The following is a 16,893-nucleotide window of genomic DNA, read 5'->3' as shown; positions in this document are numbered from 1 at the left end:
GCCCCTTTGCCCACCTAGGCTGCAAAAAAGTGTCACACATGTGGTATTGCCGTATTTAGGAGAAGTTGGGGAATGTGTTTTGGGGTGTCATTTTACATATACCCTTGCTGGGTGAGAGAAATATCTTGGCAAAAGACAACTTTTCCTATTTTTTTATACAAAGTTGGCATTTGACCAAGATATTTATCTCACCCAGCATGGGTATATGTAAAATGACACCGCAAAACACATTCCCCACCTTCTCCTGAGTACGGCGATACCAGATGTGTGACACTTTTTTGCAGCCTAGATGCGCAAAGGTGCCCAAATTCCTTTTAGGAGGGCATTTTTAGACATTTGGATACCAGACTTCTTCTCACGCTTTGGGGCCCCTAGAATGCCAGGGCAGTATAAATACCCCACATGTGACCCCATTTTGGAAAGAAGACACCCCAAGGTATTCAATGAGGGGCATGGCGAGTTCATAGAAATTTTTTTTTTGTTGGCACAAGTTAGCGGAAATTGATATTTTTAATTTTTTTCTCACAAAGTCTCCCGTTCCGCTAACTTGGGACAAAAATTTCAATCTTTCATGGACTCAATATGCCCCTCACGGAATACCTGGGGGTGTCTTCTTTCCGAAATGGGGTCACATGTGGGGTATTTATACTGCCCTGGCATTCTAGGGGCCCTAAAGCATGAGAAGAAGTCTGGAATATAAATGTCTAAAAAATTTTACGCATTTGGTTTCCGTGAGGGGTATGGTGAGTTCATGTGAGATTTTATTTTTTGACACAAGTTAGTGGAATATGAGACTTTGTAAGAAAAAAAGAAAAAAATTCCGCTAACTTGGGCCAAAAAAATGTCTGAATGGAGCCTTACAGGGTGGTGATCAATGACAGGGGGGTGATCAATGACAGGGGGGTGATCAATGACAGGGGGTTGATCAATGACAGGGGGTTGATCAGGGAGTCTATATGGGGTGATAACCACAGTCATTGATCATGCCCCTGTAAGGCTTCATTCAGACGTCCGTATGCGTTTTGCGGATCCGATCCATCATCTATCAGTGGATCCGTAAAAATCATGCGGACGTCTGAATGGAGCTTTACAGGGGGGTAATCAATGACAGGGGGGTAATCAATGACAGGGGGGTGATCAGGGAGTCTATATGGGGTGATCACCACAGTCATTGATCACGCCCCTGTAAGGCTTCATTCAGACGTCCGTATGCGTTTTGCGGATCCGATCCATCTATCAGTGCATCCGTAAAAATCATGCGGACATCTGAATGGAGCTTTACAGGGGGGTGATCAATGACAGGGTGGTGATCAATGACAGGGGGGTGATCAGGGAGTCTATATGGGGTGATCACCACAGTCATTGATCACGCCCCTGTAAGGCTTCATTCAGACGTCCGGATGCGTTTTGCGGATCCGATCCATCTATCAGTGGATCCGTAAAAATCATGCGGACGTCTGAATGGAGCTTTACAGGGGGGTAATCAATGACAGGGGGGTAATCAATGACAGGGGGGTGATCAGGGAGTCTATATGGGGTGATCACCACAGTCATTGATCACGCCCCTGTAAGGCTTCATTCAGACGTCCGGATGCGTTTTGCGGATCCGATCCATCTATCAGTGCATCCGTAAAAATCATGCGGACATCTGAATGGAGCTTTACAGGGGGTTGATCAATGACAGGGGGGTGATCACCACAGTCATTGATCATGCCCCTGTAAGGCTTCATTCAGACGTCCGGATGCGTTTTGCGGATCGGATCCATCTATCAGTGCATCCGTAAAAATCATGCGGACATCTGAATGGCGCTTTACAGGGGGGTGATCAGGGAGTCTATATGGGGTGATCACCACAGTCATTGATCATGCCCCTGTAAGGCTTCATTCAGACGTCCGGATGCGTTTTGCGGATCCGATCCATCTATCAGTGCATCCGTAAAAATCATGCGGACATCTGAATGGAGCTTTACAGGGGGGTAATCAATCAATGACAGGGGGGTGATCAGGGAGTCTATATGGGGTGATCACCACAGTCATTGATCATGCCCCTGTAAGGCTTCATTCAGACGTCCGGATGCGTTTTGCGGATCCGATCCATCTATCAGTGCATCCGTAAAAATCATGCGGACATCTGAATGGAGCTTTACAGGGGGGTGATCAGGAAGTCTATATGGGGTGATCACCACAGTCATTGATCACGCCCCTGTAAGGCTTCATTCAGACGTCCGTATGCGTTTTGCGGATCCGATCCATCTATCAGTGCATCCGTAAAAATCATGCGGACATCTGAATGGAGCTTTACAGGGGGGTGATCAATGACAGGGTGGTGATCAATGACAGGGGGGTGATCAGGGAGTCTATATGGGGTGATCACCACAGTCATTGATCACGCCCCTGTAAGGCTTCATTCAGACGTCCGGATGCGTTTTGCGGATCCGATCCATCTATCAGTGGATCCGTAAAAATCATGCGGACGTCTGAATGGAGCTTTACAGGGGGGTAATCAATGACAGGGGGGTAATCAATGACAGGGGGGTAATCAGGGAGTCTATATGGGGTGATCACCACAGTCATTGATCACGCCCCTGTAAGGCTTCATTCAGACGTCCGGATGCATTTTGCGGATCCGATCCATCTATCAGTGCATCCGTAAAAATCATGCGGACATCTGAATGGAGCTTTACAGGGGGTTGATCAATGACAGGGGGGTGATCACCACAGTCATTGATCATGCCCCTGTAAGGCTTCATTCAGACGTCCGGATGCGTTTTGCGGATCGGATCCATCTATCAGTGCATCCGTAAAAATCATGCGGACATCTCAATGGCGCTTTACAGGGGGGTGATCAGGGAGTCTATATGGGGTGATCACCACAGTCATTGATCATGCCCCTGTAAGGCTTCATTCAGACGTCCGGATGCGTTTTGCGGATCCGATCCATCTATCAGTGCATCCGTAAAAATCATGCGGACATCTGAATGGAGCTTTACAGGGGGGTAATCAATCAATGACAGGGGGGTGATCAGGGAGTCTATATGGGGTGATCACCACAGTCATTGATCATGCCCCTGTAAGGCTTCATTCAGACGTCCGGATGCGTTTTGCGGATCCGATCCATCTATCAGTGCATCCGTAAAAATCATGCGGACATCTGAATGGAGCTTTACAGGGGGGTGATCAGGGAGTCTATATGGGGTGATCATCACAGTCATTGATCATGCCCCTGTAAGGCTTCATTCAGACGTCCGGATGCGTTTTGCGGATCCGATCCATCTATCAGTGGATCCGTAAAAATCATGCGGACGTCTGAATGGAGCTTTACAGGGGGGTAATCAATGACAGGGGGGTAATCAATGACAGGGGGGTGATCAGGGAGTCTATATGGGGTGATCACCACAGTCATTGATCACGCCCCTGTAAGGCTTCATTCAGACGTCCGGATGCGTTTTGCGGATCCGATCCATCTATCAGTGGATCCGTAAAAATCATGCGGACATCTGAATGGAGCTTTACAGGGGGGTGATCAATGACAGGGGGGTAATCAATGACAGGGGGGTGATCAGGGAGTCTATATGGGGTGATCAGGGTTGATCAGGGGCTAATAAGGGGTTAATAAGTGACGGGGGGGGTGTAGTGTAGTGTAGTGGTGCTTGGTGCTACTTTACTGAGCTACCTGTGTCCTCTGGTGGTCGATCCAAACAAAGGGGACCACCAGAGGACCAGGTAGCAGGTATATTAGACGCTGTTATCAAAACAGCGTCTAATATACCTGTTAGGGGTTAAAAAAAACACATCTCCAGCCTGCCAGCGAACGATCGCCGCTGGCAGGCTGGAGATCAACTCTCTTACCTTCCGTTCCTGTGAGCGCGCGCGCCTGTGTGCGCGCGTTCACAGGAAATCTCGGCCATCGCGAGATGACGCGTATATGCGTGACTGTGCGCAGCGCTGCCACCTCCGGAACGCGATCCTGCGTTAGGCGGTCCGGAGGTGGTTAAGGACTATTGTTTTATCTGGCTACAATATACACTCACCTAAAGAATTATTAGGAACACCATACTAATACGGTGTTGGACCCCCTTTTGCCTTCAGAACTGCCTTAATTCTACGTGGCATTGATTCAACAAGGTGCTGATAGCATTCTTTAGAAATGTTGGCCCATATTGATAGGATAGCATCTTGCAGTTGATGGAGATTTGAGGGATGCACATCCAGGGCACGAAGCTCCCGTTCCACCACATCCCAAAGATGCTCTATTGGGTTGAGATCTGGTGACTGTGGGGGCCATTTTAGTACAGTGAACTCATTGTCATGTTCAAGAAACCAATTTGAAATGATTCGAGCTTTGTGACATGGTGCATTATCCTGCTGGAATTAGCCATCAGAGGATGGATACATGTTCTCATTCTGTTTACGCCAAATTCGGACTCTACCATTTGAATGTCTCAACAGAAATCGAGACTCATCAGACCATGCAACATTTTTCCAGTCTTCAACAGTCCAATTTTGGTGAGCTCGTGCAAATTGTAGCCTCTTTTTCCTATTTGTAGTGGAGATGAGTGGTACCCGGTGGGGTCTTCTGCTGTTGTAGCTTATCCGCCTCAAGGTTGTGCGTGTTGTGGCTTCACAAATGCTTTGCTGCATACCTCGGTTGTAACGAGTGGTTATTTCAGTCAACTATTTCTATCAGCTTGAATCAGTCGGCTCATTCTCCTCTGACCTCTAGCGTCCACAAGGCATTTTTGCCCACAGGACTGCCGCATGCTAGATGCGTGAAAATCCCAGTAACTGAGCAGATTGTGAAATACTCAGACCGGCCCGTCTGGCACCAACAACAATGCCACGCTCAAAATTGCTTAAATCACCTTTCTTTCCCATTCTGACATTCAGTTCGGAGTTCAGGAGATTGTCTTGACCAGGACCACACCCCTAAATGCATTGAAGCAACTGCCATGTGATTGGTTGACTAGATAATTGCATTAATGAGAAATAGAACAGGTGTTCCTAATAATTCTTTAGGTGAGTGTATATTATTAGCGAAACCTGCACTAAATTGCGTGCAATTGTTTGGCCGCTGCTGACAGTGACACAACTTCTGCTACATCTTTTGTGTTACATTAGCGCATCCTAAATCTCTGTGACATTCAGCGCAATTGTTTGGCCGCTGCTGACAGCGACATTACCTGCGCTACATCTCCTGTATAACATTTGCGCATCCTAAATATCTGTGACATTCAGTGTAATTTTTTCTTAGCCGCTGGTGACAGCGACATAATCTGCGCTACATCTCCTGTATAACGTTTGCGCATCCTAAATATCTGTGACATTCAGTGTAATTTATTTGCGCATACACTTACAAAATCTGCACTGCTGTACGTGTGACATACTTGCAAGCATATATACCATTTAATATGCTTGGAGCAGTTTCTTCTTCTTTTCGTCTGGGAGTTGACCTCTGCGACCAACGCCATGACTGCCGTCCTTCTCCACACACCTGGACCTCTGAACTTCTAAAAAAAAGGTATTTAAAACATTTGAAGTGTTTAATAAAAAATATTAATTGGAAGGGGGGGGCTGGCACGGCACTTGTTAGTATTGCACATAAAACATGCCCCCATAAAAAAATGCCACAGGTAACCAGTGACATGTTTTGTGGGGGAATCTTTTATGTGCAATAACATTTCCTATATAAAGAGTCTGTCAAAGCAAAAATATTGTATTTTTTAAGTGTATATTTTAGCACCTCACGGCAATTTTTTGGTAAAGTGTTCGGGTTTTGCTTGAAGAAAAGGTGGCAACCCTATGGCTGTGCCGTGAATCATCAATACTGGATCTTAACCTGAGGAGTGGGGAAGCAGAATATGAATGGAGAAGAGGAGAAAAACAAATGAAAAGAAGTAGAGAAAGCAACAAGAAAACTGAGACTATTGTGGTATCAGATGACCAGTTACCATAGCAATGACGCCTGTTATGCCATATTACGTCATGCAGCGCATGCACTTCACACGTTAGACGTTCCACGCCTCGCTTTCAGCACCAGCCTGAGATTACAACATGGCGCACAGGCCCAAATATATAATGTAATGCGCCGGATTTCTTCCGGTACACAATATGGACAAGAATAGGCATTTCTATAATGGGGGTCAATGAAAGTGTCGGATGCAGATGGGCATTTTAGCAGATCCATGGATGTATTTTGCAGATCCATGTTTTGCGGACTACACCTTACATCTGGTCATATGCATAAGAGGCCTTAACCCCTTAAGGACACGGCCATATTTCACCTTATGGACCAGGCAATGTTTTGCAAATCTGACCAGTGTCACTTTATGTGTGAATAACTTTAAAAAGCTTTTACTTATTCAGGTCATTCTGAGATTGTTTTTTCCTCACATATTGTACTTCATGACACTGGTAAAAATGGAGTAAAAAAATTTGGAAAGATTTGCAAATTTGCAAATTTCAATTTCTCTACTTTTATAATAGATAGTAATACCTCCAAAAATAGTTATTATTTTACATTCCCCATATGTCTACTTCATGTTTGAATCATTTTGGGAATGACATTTTATTTTTTGGGGACGTTACAAGGCTTAGACGCTTAGAAGCAAATCTTGAAATTTTTCTGAAAATTTCTAAAACCCACTTTTTCAGGACCAGTTCAGGTCTGAAGTCACTTTGTAAGGCTTACATAATAGAAACCACCCAAAAATGACCCCATTTTACAAACTACACCCCTCAAGGTATTCAAAACTGATTTTACAAACTTTGTTAACCTTTTAGATGTTCCACAAGAATTAATAGAAAATAGAGATAACATTTAAAAATTTAAATTTTTGGGCAGATTTTCCATTTGAATCAATTTTTTCCAGTTACAAAGCAAGTTTTAACAGCCAAACAAAACTCAATATTTATGGCTCTGATTCTGTAGTTTACAGAAACACCCCATATGTGGTTGTAAACTGCTGTACAGGCACACGGCAGGGCACAGAAGGAAAGGAATGCCATACGGTTTTTGGAAGGCAGGTTTTGCTGGACTGGTTTTTTGACACCATGTCCCATTTGAAGCCCCCCTGATGCACCCATAGAGTAGAAACTCCAAAAAAGTTATCCCATTTTGGAAACTACGGGATAAGGTGGCAGTTTTGTTGGTACTATTTTAGGGTACATATGATTTTTGGTTGCTCTATATTACACTTTTTGTGAGGCAAGGTAACAAGAAATAGCTGTTTTGGCACAGTTTTTATTTTTTGTTATTTACAATATTCATCTGACAGGTTAGATCATGAGGTATTTTTATAGAGCAGGTTGTCACGGACGCGACAATACCAAATATGACAACTTTTTGGGGTTATTTGTGTCAGTTTTACATAACAAAGCATTATTTTTTTTTTAATGATTCTTTAGTGTCGCCACATTTTGAAAGCCATAGTTTTATTTATTTTTTGGGCGACTGTCTTGTGTAGGTGCTCATTTTTGTCGGAATGAGATGACGGTTTGATTGGCACTATTTTAGGGTGCGTATGACTTTTTGATCGCTTGCTTATACACTTTTTGTGATGTAAGGTGACAAAAAAAATTGCTTTTTTTACACCGTTTTTATTTTTAATTTTTTATGGTATTCACCTGAGTGATTAGGTCATGTGATGTTTTTTATAGAGCAGGTTATTACGGACGCGGTGATACCTAATATGTCTACTTTTTTTTATTTATGTAAGTTTTACACAATGATTTAATTTTTGAAACAAAAAAATCATGTTTTTGTGTCTCCATAGCTGAGAGCCATATTTTTTTCAGTTTTTGGGCGATTATCTTGGGTAGGGTATGATTTTTGAGGGATGAGATGACAGTTTGATTGGCACTATTTTGGGGTGCGTATGACTCTTTGACCGCTTGCTATTACACTTTTTGTGATGTAAGTTGTTTTTTTTTTTTTTACGGTGTTCATCTGAGGGGTTAGGTCATGTGATATTTTTATAGAGCAGGTTCATACTGATGCGGCAATACCTAATATGTATACTTTTTTTTATTTACTTAAGTTTTACACAATACCAGCATTTTTTAAACAAAAAAAATAATGTTTTAGTGTCTCCATATTCTGAGCCATAGTTTTTTTTTTTTTTGGGCGATTGGCTTAGGTAGGGGCTCATTGGTACTATTTTGGGGGGCATACGCCTTTTTGATCACTTGGTGTTGCACTTTTTGTGATGTAAGGTGACAAAAATTGCATTTTTTTTACACCATTTTTATTTCATTTTTTTATGGTATTTATCGGACAGGGTGGATCATGTGATATATTTATAGATCCGGTCATTACGGATGCGGTGATACCTAATATGTGTGTGGGGTTTTTTTTTCTGTTTTTTTATATAAATAAGGGGAAAGGAGCTTTTTTTCTTTTTTTACTTTATTAATTTTATTAAAAACACTTTTTAAACTTTTTTTCTTTACTATATTTCTGATGTTCACTTTTGGGGGTCTTATCCCCTCTGCAATGCATTACAATACATTTGTATTGTAATGCATTGCCTGTTCGTGTACTACTGAGGCTGGATCTCCTCGGCTCCCGTAGAAGGCAGTTCCCGATGCTGTGCAAGGCATTGGGCAGTCTCTGGACGGCATCGGGCTGCCTTCTGAGATATCAAGTCCCCGCCACAGCAGCGCGGGGACTCGATGGGCTCCCTCAAACACCAACCCCTTCTATGCCGCGGTAGTGGCATAGAAGGGGTTAATCCGCAGCGATCGCCGATACGGGGGGGTCACAGGACCCCCCTCGGCATTGACCCAGGGTGCCTGCTGATTGATTTCAGCAGGAACCCAGTTCCGAATACCGCCCGCCGCACGGCGGTGATCAGAAATACACAGGGCATACAGGTACACCCTGTGTCCTTAAGTATCAGGACATCAGGGCGTACCTGTCCGCCCTGTGTCCGTAACAGGTTAAAGGGATTGTGCAGCCATTAATATTGATGACCTATCTTCAGGATAGGTCATAAATATCTGATTGCTGAAGGTCCGACACATGGCACCCCCGTGATCAGCCGTCTGGAGAGGAGGCGGTGCTCCATGATAGTGCCGCTTCCTTGTCATTACACTACATCTGGTCTCCAGTGGAGCAGCAGAGCACTCGCTCCTTTCACTTGAATGGAGCAGGTACTTGTATTACAATGTGCTTCCTAGATGAGGTGCAGTGTAATGAACAGGAAACAGCGCTCACATGGAGCACTGCCTTCTTTTTAAACAGCTGATCGGTGGGATGCCGGGTGTCAGACCCCTGCCAATCAGATATTGACGATAGGTCATCAATATTAATGTCCACACAACCCCTTTAAATGTAGTTTTTATTGGTACCATTTTGGGTTACATACGACATTTTGATCACATTTTATTCCATTCCTCCTCTTCAAACAGCTGAACGGCGGGGTGCCGGGTGAACAAAGCCTAATATACACCTCTGCTGCTACAGAACATAATAATGGTGATAAGAGAACTACAAGTCTCATCATGACCAGTTTAGGCCTATGTCACACTGCCGGCAATAGTTCCAGCAAACTATCTGGGTACAAAGGGGCCAGCGGGCACTCCGATAACCTCTGGCAATGCCGGTGTTCTGCCACTTTTCTATACCCGGACAAAAGTCTATACCCGGAAGTGATGTAGCTGCACCAGAAGTCACGTGGACGCGTTGGAATCAGCTGGAGGAGGGGGTGTGCGCGCTGCGCAAGCGCATTCGGCTAAAGTATAGTAATCTGGCAGAACGCCACGAGCCCGTAATCAATCAGCTGGTAGAGGGTGTGCGCGGCGCAAGCGCACTTCCACTGTCTAACAAAGAATCATTGCTGCGCCTCCATAGAAGTACTTCGCGCACCGCACGTGCGCACTTAGGGGTATAGAGATTTTTTAAAGTGACAATCATTGTAATATAAGTACTGTGGCCATTCACTATAAATGTAATGCATTAAAATGTAATTCATGTACAGGGTGTGCACAAGTCTGAATTTTAGGAGACACTTGGATCACTCCATAAGGCTCCATTAGTTTCAAAGATATTAAAATATTATAAATATAAGACGGTGGTCTCAAACTCTAAGTGCCTTGCCTAACAAGCTACTGGGACTTGTCAGAGACTCTGCTGTCTCAAAAAACATTAAACTACCGCAATAAAAAAAATATATATATATAAAAAATAAAAACACACACATGACATGTGGGGACACCACATAGCAGAAATGAGTGCGGGGTCACCACATAGCGGCGCTGAGTGCGGGATATTGGGGGACACCACATAGCAGAGCTGAGTGCGGGATATTTAGGGGACACCACATAGCAGAGCTGAGTGCGGGATATTGGTGGACACCACATAGCAGAGCTGAGTGCGGGATATTTTGGGGACACCACATAGCAGAGCTGAGTGCGAGATATTTTGGGGACACCGCAGAGCTGAGTGCAGGATATTTCGGGGTCACCACATAGAGCTGATTGCTGGATATTTTGAGGTACACCACATAGCAGTGCTGAGTGCGAGATATTCTGGGGTCACCACATAGCAGAACTGATTTCTGGATATTTTGAGGTACACCACATAGTAGAGTTGAGTGCGGGATATTGGGGGGATACCACATAGCAGAGCTGAGTGCAGGATATTTTGAGGTACACCACACAGCAGGGCTGAGTGCGAGATATTCTGGGGTCACCACATAGCAGAACTGATTTCTGGATATTTTGAGGTACACCACATAGTAGAGTTGAGTGCGGGATATTTGGGGATACCACATAGCAGAGCTGAGTGCAGGATATTTTGGGGACACCACATAGCAGAGCTGAGTGCAGGATATTGGGGGACACCATATAGCAGAGATGAGTGCGGGATATTTTGGGGACACCACATAGTAGAGCTGAGTGCGAGATATTGGGGGACACCATATAGCAGAGCTGAGTGCGGGATATTGGGGGACACCATATAGCAGAGCTGAGTGCGGGATATTTTGGGGACACCACATAGCAGAGCTGAGTGCGGGACACTGGGGGATACCACATAGCATAGCTGAGTGCGGGATAATTTGGGGTCACCACATAGCAGGGCTGATTGCTGGATATTTTGAGGTACACCACATAGCAGAGCTGAGTGCGGGATATTGGTGGACACCACATAGCAGAGCTGAGTGCAGGATATTGGTGGACACCACATAGCAGAGCTGAGTGCAGGATATTTTGGGGACACCACATAGCAGAGCTGAGTGTGAGATATTTTGGGGACACCGCAGGGCTGAGTAAGGGATATTGGGGCATACCACATAGCAGAGCTGAGTGCGGGATATTTTGGGGTCACCACATAGCAGAGCTGATTGCTGGATATTTTGAGGTACACCACATAGCAGAGCTGAGTGCGGGATATTGGGGGATACCACATAGCAGAGCTGAGTGCGGGATATTTTTGGGACACCACATAGCAGAGCTGAGTGCGGGATATTGGGGGATACAACATACAGCCTTTCTTCACAGGTGAACTTTCTCCATGCTGGATACCACACTCTGGCTTTTCTCGGCCAGTTTCCTAATATTGACTTTCATATCTTTTTCACTATACAAATGAAGTCTAAACTGCATATTAACTTAGAAGATATGAAGTAAATGTATTTGCTATGACAGGCCCTGCCAACATCAGGTCCTTCCTGCGCACACATTTTGGCTTCCCAACGGAAAGCAGTAACTCAATGCTTTTCTACAGGGTTTTTAAAGATGCTGGTTGTCCTCATGCAAAGTTTGAAGCTGTCCAGTGTCATTTCACATAGTTGGACTCCGAAGCTCCTGAAGCTCCTGTCGTGGCTGTCTGGTACACCCCTGTCTTCACCTTGGAGTATCTTACATTGCACCTAACAAAAAAATTAAAACACCACATTTAGATTTACATAATGGTATATTATTTTAAAATGCCATGGAATGTGTATTTTCACTATTCACATTTTCGGACTGATTTAACCTCTTGGGGACAGATGACGTACCGGTATGTCATGTGTAGTTCCGATCACCGCCGCGCGGCGGGTGGTGATTGGAACTGGGAGCCTGCTGAAATCAATCATCAGGCACCCTGGACAATACGCGGGGGGGCCTGTGATCCCCCCCATATTGGTGATCGCCGCAAACCGCAGGTCAATCAGACCTGCGGTTTGCTGCGTTTCCCTGGTGTCCGGTGGTGGCTGCAGTAGCCATCGGGTCCCCGTGCCCCTGTAGTGGGGACCCGATAGCAGGGAAGGCAGCACAATGCCTTCCTTAGGCCCCTTTCACACGGGCGAGTATTCCGCGCCGATGCGATGCGGGAGGTGAACGCATTGCACCCGCACTGAATACCGAGCCATTCATTCTATGGGGCTGTGCACACGAGCGGTGATTTTCACACATCACTTGTGCGTTGCGTGAAAATCGCAGCATGCTCCTCTTTGTGCGTTTTTCATGTAACGCAGGGCCCCATAGAAATGAATGGGGTTGCGTGAAAATCGCAAGCATCCGCAAGCAAGTGCGGATGCGGTGCGATTTTCACGCACGGTTGCTAGGAGACCATGGTTATAAGGGAAAATAATAGCATTCTGATACAGAATGCAAAGTAAAATAGCGCTGGAGGGGTTAAAAAAAAATAATAATAATTTAACTCACCTTAATCCACTTGCTCGCTAGCCCGGCATCTCCGTCTGTCTCCTTTGTTGACGGACCTATGGTGAGAATTAATACAGTTACAGGACCTTTGATGACGTCATCTCCGGTCATCACATGGTACGTCACATGATCTTTTACCATGGTGATTCACCATGGTAAAAGATCATGTGACGTACCATGTGATGACCGGAGTGACGTCATCAAAGGTCCTTTACCCAGGTCCTAAAGAAAGAATACAGAGCAGATGCCGCTGCGCTATCAAGTGGACCAAGGTGAGTTAAACATTTTTATTTTTTTTTAACCCCTCCAGCGCTATTTTACTTCCGGTGAACTGCATGTGAGATACAGCCACCTGGATCTCACAGCAGGACGATGTATAAGTATTACAACTGTATTACTCATACAGCCAATGCATTCCAATACAGAAGTATTGGAATGCATTGTAAAGGGATCACACCCCCAAAAGTTGAAGTCCCAAAGTGGGACAAAAAATAAAGTTAAAAAATGTATTAAAAAAATATAAACTTTTTACTCCAAACAATTTAAGTTTCAAGTAAAAAAAAAAAAAAAGTATTATCCCCAAAGTATAGTAAAAAAATTAAAAAATTAGGTATCGCCGCGTCCGTATCGACCGGCTCTATAAACGTATCATATGACCTAACCCCTAAAACGAGCACCGTAAAAAATTTAAAATGTACTAAATAAACCATTTTTTTTGTCACCTTACATCACTAAAAGTACAACAGTAAGCAATGCAAAAGGCTTATGCCCACTAAAATAGTACCAATCTAACAGTCACGTCATACCGCCAAAAATGAGCCCCTACCTAACAATTGCCCAAAAAATTAAAAATAAATGGCTCAGAATATGGAGACACTAAAACAATAAAAAAAAAAAAAAGCTGTTATTGTGTAAAACTTTAGTAAATAAAAAAAAGATACATATTAGTTATTGCCAAGTCCGTAATAACCTGCTCTGTAAAAATATCACATGACCTAACTCCTCTGTTGAAAAGCGCAAAAAAATAAAAATGGTGTAAAAAAAAAAGGCTTTTTTTTTCACCTTATATAACAAAACGTGTAATAGCAAGCGATCCAAAAGTCATACGCACCCCAAAGTAGTGCAAATCAAACATCATTTCATCCCGAAAAAAATGAGCCCCTACACAAGACAGTCACCCAAAAAATAAATAAAACAATGGCTTTCAGAATGTGGAGACACTAAAGAATCATTTTCCAAAAAATGGCTTTGTTATGTTAAACAACAAAAAAAATATATACAGTACAGACCAAAAGTTTGGACACACCTTCTCATTCAAAGAGTTTTCTTTATTTTCATGACTATGAAGGCATCAAAACTATGAATTAACACATGTGGAATTATATACATAACAAACATGTGTGAAACAACTGAAAATATGTCATATTCGAGGATCTTCAAAGTAGCCACCTTTGCTTTGATTACTGCTTTGCACACTCTTGGCATTCTCTTGATGAGCTTCAAGAGGTAGTCCCCTGAAATGGGTCTCCAACAGTCTTGAAGGAGTTCCCAGAGATGCTTAGCACTTGTTGGCCCTTTTGCCTTCACTTTGCGGTCCAGCTCACCCCAAAACCATCTCGATTGGGTTCAGGTCCGGTGACTGTGGAGGCCAGGTCATCTGGCGCAGCACCCCATCACTCTCCTTCATGGTCAAATAGCCCTTACTTTCAAAGTTTTCCCAATTTTTCGGCTGACTGACTGACTGACCTTCATTTCTTAAAGTAATGATGGCCACTCGTTTTTCTTCACTTAGCTGCTTTTTTCTTGCCATAATACAAATTCTAACAATCTATTCAGTAGGACTATCAGCTGTGTATCCACCTGACTTCTCCTCAACGCAACTGATGGTCCCAACCCCCATTTATAAGGCAAGAAATCCCACTTAATAAACCTGACAAGGGCACACCTGTGAAGTGAAAACCATTTCAAAAGGCCTACCTCTTGAAGCTTATCAAGAGAATGCCAAGAGTGTGCAAGCAGTAATCAAAGCAAAAAGGTGGCTACTTTGAAGAACCTAGAATATGACATATTTTCAGTTGTTTCACACTTGTTTGTTATGTATATAATTCCACATGTGTTAATTCCTAGTTTTGATGCCTTCAGTGTGAAACTACAATTTTCATAGTCATGAAAATAAAGAAAACTCTTTGAATGAGAAGGTGTGTCCAAACCTTTGGTCTGTACTGTATATATATATATTCATATTTGGTATTGTCGGGTCCGTGACAACCTGCTTTATAAAAATACCACATGATCTAACCTGTTAGATGAATGTTGTAAATAAAAAAAAATAAAAACGGTGCCAAAACAAGCCATTTCTTGTTACCTTGCCTCACACAAAGTGTAATATATATAGGGATGTCCCGATACCGATACCAGTATCGGTATCGGTACCGATACTGGACATTTGCAGAGTACTTGTACTCGTGTAAATGTCCCCAATACCACTTGCCGATACCTGCTGGCCGCTTGCGGCGGCGCTCTCAGCAGTTCGGCGTGGGGGAAGGAATTCTGTGACTCGCATTCCCGGCACCCGACCTCTGAGAGGAACGCTGTTGATCCGCGCAATTAACCCCTCAGGTGTGGCACCTGAGGGGTTAATTGCGCGGATCACAGCATCCTGTCAGAGGTCGTGTGTCGGGAATGTTCTTTAGTCTCTGCATTGGTGGCAGTGGGGCATTGCGCCCCCCATTACAACTGCTGGGACTCCGGAACTGCCCACTGCCACCAATGATTGGGGGGGGGAGACCCTGTGGCCACTGCACCAATGAATAATACTGGGGAGGAAGGGGGGGGCGCACTGCCCACTTCCACCAATGATGGGGGGGGGGGGAAGGGGGACCCTGTGGCCACTGCCACCAATGATTAATACTAGGGGGGTTGAGTTGCCAAGGGGCTGATAAGTGGGAGAGGGCTGGGGGGCACATAAGAGGCTGGGGGCACATGAGAGGCTGGGGAGCACATGAGAGGCTGGGGGGCTGATGAGAGGCTAGGGGGTGATGAGAGGCCGGGGGCTGTTTTTTTGACTTTTGGTTGGTCAGTGGTCACAAAATAAATGTGTTATTTATTTAATTGTTATAATTGGTATCGGTAATTGGTATCGGTGAGTACTTAAATAAAAGTATCGGTACTCGTACTCGGTCTAAAAAAAATGATATCGGGAAATCCCTAAATATATAGCAACCAAAAATCATATGTACCCTAAAATAGTACCAACCAAACTGCCACCCTATCCCGTAGTTTCTAAATGGGGTCATTTTTTTGTAGTTTCTACTCTAGGGGTGCATCAGGGGGGCTTTAAATGGGACATGCATTAAAAAAAAACAGTCCCGCAAAATCTGCCTTCAATAAACCGTATGGCATTCCTTTCCTTCTGCGCCCTGTCGTGTGCCCGTACAGCCGTTTACAATCACATATGGGGTGTTTATGTAAACTACAGAATCAGAGCAATAATTTTTTATTTTTTTTTGCTGTTGTGTTTACCCTTGCTCTGTAACTTTAAAAAAAATTGTAAAAATGCTACAATCTGCAAAAAAAGTGAAATTTCAAAATTTTATCTCTATTTTCCATTAATTTTTGTGGAACACCTAAAAGGTTAACAAAGTTTGTAAAATCAGTTTTGAATACCTGGAGGGTTGTAGTTGGGTGTTTTCTATTATGTAAGGCTCACAAAGTGACTTCAGACCTGAACTGGTCGTTAAAAAGTGTTTTTTTTTTTTTATTATGAAACTTTTCAAGATTTGATTCTAAACTTCAAAGCATTGTAACGTCCCAAAAAATATACATTTTACCAGTGTCATGAACTACAATTTGTGATGAGAAAACAGTCTCAGAATGACCTGGATAAGTCAAAGCGTTTTAAAAGTTATCAACACATAAAGTGACACTGGTCAGATTTAGGGGCCCTTTCACACAACAGTATTTTGGCGGAACGGATCCGGCCCCGATTTCAGAGTTCCGGATCCGTTCCCGTGGACTACCCATTCATTTCAATGGGTCCGCATAAAGAATGGAATGTGTTTCCGTATGCATTCCGCTTCCGTCATTCCGTTCCGTTTGATTTTGAGACAGGTCCTGTTCTTTTCCGCAAATCACGTTCCGTGGCTCTATCAAGTCATCGGGTCCGCACAAACGACGGAAGGCATGCGGAAAGGTATCCGCATGTCTTCCGGATACGTTTCCGTTTGTGCGGATGCTGCCATAGAA

The sequence above is a fragment of the Bufo bufo genome, chromosome 9 (genome assembly GCF_905171765.1).
Source record: "Bufo bufo chromosome 9, aBufBuf1.1, whole genome shotgun sequence".
NCBI lineage: Eukaryota > Metazoa > Chordata > Amphibia > Anura > Bufonidae > Bufo > Bufo bufo.
This window is presented reverse-complemented; position numbering follows the sequence as displayed.